General features: G+C 44.2%; 1 non-coding gene across 1 annotated transcript; it reads right to left on the minus strand.

Annotated features, from left to right (window-relative positions):
* Window positions 1-6,054: 6,054 nt before the first annotated feature.
* Window positions 6,055-6,126, minus strand: TRNAT-CGU (transfer RNA threonine (anticodon CGU)). The gene has a single exon. It is a non-coding gene; the product is annotated as a tRNA-Thr (tRNA).
* Window positions 6,127-6,378: the final 252 nt, after the last annotated feature.

Consider the following 6,378-nt stretch of genomic DNA (forward strand, 5'->3'; position numbering starts at 1 on the left):
GCTTCTCGTCAACATTCTTTCCTTGACAATCATCAAGCGCCACTTTTTCTCCTCGTGACGACGACAGCTAACAGCTGCAGGCGATGAGTTTGTGCTCACGTCATCTGCTACTGCTGCTACCTCGCTAACTCAAACAAGCTGCACGTCATTTACATTACAACGCTGCGATGAGTAATGGACGAACCCCCCCCCCCCCCCCCCCCCCCTGCAGAGCCGTGGGGATTCATGGTTCGAACCCATTCAACTTCGCGAAACATTTTCCTTATTTTGCTTTTAATGTGCTCTTGTGGAATGTAGGTTAAATTTCCCTGCAAGGTTTCTGACCCTTTCGTGGGCTAATCTTGACGGCAATGCAGTCTAATGCAGTGTTTTAAACATTGACGTAGCACCGCGATAGGAGGGCAGAGCTCTTATGAAACGCTGTGACCTTCAGACCCGGCAGGGCACCGATGAAACAATCTGCAACGACTTATCGCTTTACACATCCGCTCTTAAGTTCTAGGCATACCACACCTAAGTCCTTGCTCATGTGCACGTCAGCAAGGACTCGCATTGTGCTTGCTCTAGCCAAACCTGTGACTCCACCAATGAAGCCACGGATTAGGTCACCGTTCAAGACGCAGTCGAAAGCGCTATCAGTGAATAGATGGTAATTGAGTAATTATGCCAAGCGACGGTACATAAGTATAATTGTATGTACTCTAACAGTGCAAAACTCTACATAACCATCATCTTTACCAATGCAATATCATACAATCATTTAAACTTTACGAGGTACTGCGTACGTACGTTTAGCTTCAAAATATTACCATGGCTTGTGAGTATACCCGTTTACTGCCAAACAACAATGCTTCGCATTACATAGCGCTCGACTGGATTTGTGGCAGCCAAATTCTTTTATGAGGCTTTACCATGATATTGCTACGGAAAATTATTTCCAATGAAGAAGAGGCGAGCAGTAAGAAGACGACGACGACGATTGGAGGCTAGCGCGGGCTGTTGCCTCCTGGCCAAGTGCGGCGTATTACGTTGTAAATATACTTGTGCATAGCTTTTCATTTGCGTCTACTTACGTAACAATATTGTCAGCAGCCATGATGTTACAAGCAACGCTGATATTACAGGGATACTCGTGCACGATGTTCGTAGCGGCTTAGTGCAGGAAAAATATGCATTCTAAAGAGAATAAAACATGATTACTTGTATGGTGCGGTACTGCTGAATTATCACCTAGAAATTGCGACAAGGCAAGCTCTACAGCGTCGAAACTGCGAAATGACAAATGAATTTATTTTTAAACAGAAATATATTCATTTCTCAATTTTCATTAATGGTTCGGGCTAGAAGGAAAAGTGAAATCTAGGTCACTTGACAAGGGTTCACTTCACAAGGCCTCTTTAACAAAGCGGTACAGCAGTAACAGAATTGAGACGGCACACTAATTTTCCGCGCTGGATAATAACCACAGTAGAACGTTAACAAATTCAAATGAGCACATGAAGGAAAACATATCTGATGATAAAGATTTTCGTAATATACCACTGCAGCATTACTAAGTAGCAGACAAACTGGCGAAATATATGTATGGCATGCAAGAAATTTAACCTGTACACACTATCAATCATTTACATTCATGTCACTACATACAACAAAACAAAAAAATAGTTTCCGATGAGATTTTTACTGCCCTTTCAAGTTTACTTTTTGCTTATGAATGACACTCAAGAATACATGAAGCCACACATCGTAAATGCACGCACGCACGCACGCACACACACACGCACACACACACACACACACGCACACACACACACACACACTCACACACACACACACACACACACACACACACACACACTCTCTCACACACACACACACACACACACACACACACACACACACACACACACACATACACACACACACACACACACACATGTCCGATCACTTTGCTACTAATACTTTCAACTTGAACGTTTTAGTTACGCGTGGTATGTTTCACGTAATAGTTCTGCGGAAACCCGCAACGTGGAGAGAACTAATTGATAAAGCTAAAGTCAGACATCCACCCGTTCGTAGCAAATGCTACAAAGGAAACCCATGCGGGTTCCTTTGTAGAGAAATTCGTCCTGGTCAGTTTTAATAAAACCGGAAGCGAACCGTTTCTGTTTTGCAATTTTGAAACTTCTGTTTTGCTATTTCAGTTCTGGAAAATGGCACTTCCCTATGCTCATTTGAGCATAGAGTGTATACGCGAGTTTTTCTTCATTCCTTTAAATGGCAGTCTCGCCTGACTGAGAAACGTAATTTCCGGGGTGTTGAGGAGTTGTTTCTGTTGCCAAGCCAATATACATTAATACAGCCATTGTACAGAAACCAAGTTGAAGCGATGAAACAATAGCCCAATATGCGCTTTACCGTCTGCTCAAGCTACGTGTGGAATGGCTTTTTACAGCGGAGCTGTATACCACTACCGCCCAAGGAAATTTCCGTGTCGTTGGCGTGGTAAGCAAAACATTCCCCATACGTGTGCCGATCCCGAAGAGAGTGCAATACCGGCCCGACCCGTGGCGAAGGTGAAGCAGGCGTTAATCACTCCCCACACGTGGGCCGACCCCGAAGATAGTGCGATGCCGGGACGACCCACGACGAAGGTGAAGGAGGCGTTAAGCACTCCCTACACGTGGGCCGATACCGAAGATAGTGCAATGCCGGACCGACCCGCGGCGGAGGTGAAGCAGGCGTTAATCACTCTACACGTGGGCCGACTCCGAAGATAGTGGCATGCCGGGCTGACCCACGGCGGAGGTGTAGCAGGCGTTAAGCACTCCCATACGTGGACTGATCCCGAAGATAGTGCAATACCTGCCCGACCCGCGGCGGAAGTGAAGCAGGCGTTAAGCACTCCCCATACGTGGGCCGATGCCGAAGATAGTGCAATGCCGGGCCGTCCCGCGGCGGAGGTGTACTTCGCCATTAAGGGGCCTACATACACAGCTTCGCCCGTCACCCTTCTTGACAGAGTGGAAAAGCACTGAGTGTTTTTTTTTTTACTTTCCTAGTTTGACTGGTTAGCATAGTTCTTCCCAAGACAAGAAAACACTAGTTTAAATGGGATAAAGAGAATGCGTTGTATAACTGAAGTTTAATGATTGTTAGTATGCGTAAGCATTATGCCACTTGCTCATCTCCACACCGCCCGATGTCATTATCAATGTTATAGTACTTGATCCGACCAGCATAAGCCCTTATCAACCCTCATCGATCGTTGGCTTATCGTGTTCGATAGGAAACATGGATTCATGGATGAAGAAAAATTAAGGTTAATTAAGCGAGGCTGTTGCAAAACCACTATACTACCTTTGCTGAGGGGAGTATGTAATGCATTACTGATGGTTCGGATGCTTGTTTTGAGCATGTTCTTTATTGAAACGTATGTTGTTCGGTATGCTGTATTGGTAATTTCAATGAATGTACGAGCTGTTCGCTTCACTTGCCGGGCGCTTGTAGCGTCTACTTTACGTGGGTATGAGTCTTGTTCTTGTTGTTCTATAGTGAAATGACGCCATCCATTCTGGAGGATCGGCCATTAATCGAGCAGTGAAAAAAAAGGGTTATTTTTTCTGCTTTTAATAAATTGGGGCAAAATAAAATAAGTATCTTGCAAATGGGATTTAAAGTGTCTACTCTCTGCATCACTGCATCGTTTTGCTAGCTTGCGGGGATATAAGTCATTCATTGTCTTACGTGACGCACAAGTTTCTCGTTGGGTAGGCGTAGAAATTCTTGCGCTTTTAAAAACCAAGGACGAGCTAGTATACCTAAAGCTTTATACAAACGAGCAGTTACTTGAACTATATGTGCGTCCGAGGGCATAATATTGTGGAATTGAGCACCCAGTATTCTGACTGAGTCAACTATTTCAATCGCTGTTTCGCAAAGATATAAGTTATCAAGTAACGTTGGTACGGGTGACTGTCTTGGTGAATAGGGTGCCGCTTTTTGTTTGGTGACGTTAATCCGCCGCGAGTTAATGTCAGTCCACCTGCTTAAAGTTTTCAGAACTTCATTTATGTCTGCGCAAGAAATGGGCAATTTTATGCTTGGGAATAACAGTGTCGCGTATTCCGCATAAACTACGTAGGTGGTTTTCTCGCAAATGTGTGTGATGCCATTAATATCGAAGCTGAACAGCAATGGTCCAAGGATGCTGCCTTGAGGGGCAGCATTTGTTGGCACGTTGCCATAGGCTGTAATTAGGAGATGTCGTCAATTATGACGCTCTGCATACGGCGGTTCTGGTATGAAAATATTAATGCAAGTGTGATCCCTCGTACACCATATAGTTCCATCTTCCTAAGTAGGGTGGTGTAGTTCAGGCAATCAAATGCCTTTTTAAAAAATCTGCATATATCCCAGTTGCAACTTCGTTCTTCCGAAACGCTTCTCAATAAATTATTTTTGAGCTAAAAAGAGTGAGTTCTGTAGAATGGCCTTTCTGAAACCAAATTTCGAGGGAGATAATAACTTTAATTTTCGGACGATCTTTGTTATTCTAGAATGTGCAGCTTTCCCAAGACACTCAGACACACAGTACAGAGATTGGCTGGTAATTAGATAAATTATTTTTATCCGCTCCTTTAAATAACACAGTAACTTCTGAAATTTTGCATCATATTCGGAAAATGACCTGCTGAAATCGCAAGGTTGTACACATAAACAAGGAGTTGTAAATTAAATCTAATACGCACCTGACTGGCCTTATTTGTATACTATCAACATCACATGGTGAGCTATTGTTAAGGGAACGAAATATTTTCAGAACTTCATTTTTAGTTAAAGGATAAAAATAGAATGTTTGATGTTATACTATCCAATACCTCATCATAATGCTGGCTTGCTACTGAATACACAAAAGGTTGTTAAACCTTCCGGCTGATTTTGAGCCTCGCATTGTTACACCATTTACAATAAGTACGGTAACAGTTTCAGCTACCGCAGAACGACCACATATTTCGTTTATCTTTCTCCATAACACCTTATGCTTTTTGTAAATATGCGGCTGAAAAAAAAATTTAAAGATAGTCGCGTTTTCTATTACGCAGGAAGACATTACACAGGAAGGCAATTTTATTTCTGAGTTGTCTGAAAGCTTCCCGATCAGCACTGTCATGTGCGCTTAGAAAACCTTCGAAAAATGCATATTTTATTTGTATCATCTTGAGATATTCATTCCTTATCCAGGGCTTGCACGCATGTCTCATCCTTTTTACAGCTATTACAGTGAAATATTTCAAGTAAGCTTGCTTAAACGACGATGTGAAATTACTTCATAAGGAGCCAACGAACAAAGATACGAAGGACAACAAAGGGAAATTACTTGTACTTACTAACTGAAATAAATAAATTATAAATTAATGGAACTGAAAGTGAATGAAAAAAATTTACAGTGGCTTAGCTCGGCTATGCCACGATATACGTAGCGAAAGCTGAGGCATAGCATGGTTAGCCTTGGTTAGCCTTGGTTAATCTTGATTGCAAGTCCAGGTTAGTCTGGTTGCCTAGCTATGTTTCGGCGTTTAGCCAGTCGTTCGGCGCGCTGTTCGTCTGTTTCCTGGGCGACTCGTTTCCTCTTCATCTCGTTCCGATGTCGATTCCAGGCCTCCTCCTGCGTATCAGAATTGTCGCCGTCCATACTGCCGCCTCAACTGTGGTTACGGCGCACGCGACCTCTCCTTTTCAATCATCCGAAATGTTATCAGGCATGCGATGCAGCTGGCAAAGCGAGTGGAGGTGGGCGCAACGTCGAAGAACGCGGTGTGACGTCATACCAAACGGCGGCGGTGGAAAGGCGCGGCGCTGAGCAGCGGCGGAACACCTGTGGCTCGGTGAACACCTGTGGCTCGAACACCTGTAGTTCGGTAGTGTCTACGAAGTGAGACAGACAAATATCCACGGCGAGGCGCACGTTGGGACGTCGTGTACCTCCTCGAAGCACCGCCACGGCGAAATCGGAAGTTCGCGACCAGTAAAGCTTTCGCTTTAAAAACAACTTGCCGCAGGTGGGGAGCGATCCCACGTCTTCGCATTACGCGTGCGATGCTCTACAAATTGAGCTACCGCGGCGCCGTCTTCCAGTTTCAAGTTCTAGTATTAACACATGAATACCCCAGAAAGTGGATGGGGACACGGCGCCGCGGTAGCTCAATCGGTAGAGCATCGCACGCGATCCCAGACGTGGGATCGTTCCCTACCTGCGGCAAGTGTTTTCATTCACTTTCAATTCCAGTAATTTATAACTTCTTTATTTCAATTAGTAAGTACAAGTCATTTCCTCTGTGTTGTCCTTGGTGTCTTTGTTTGTTGGCTCCCTATGAG

This window comes from Dermacentor albipictus, chromosome 2 (assembly GCF_038994185.2).
Source record: "Dermacentor albipictus isolate Rhodes 1998 colony chromosome 2, USDA_Dalb.pri_finalv2, whole genome shotgun sequence".
NCBI classification, from domain to species: domain Eukaryota; kingdom Metazoa; phylum Arthropoda; class Arachnida; order Ixodida; family Ixodidae; genus Dermacentor; species Dermacentor albipictus.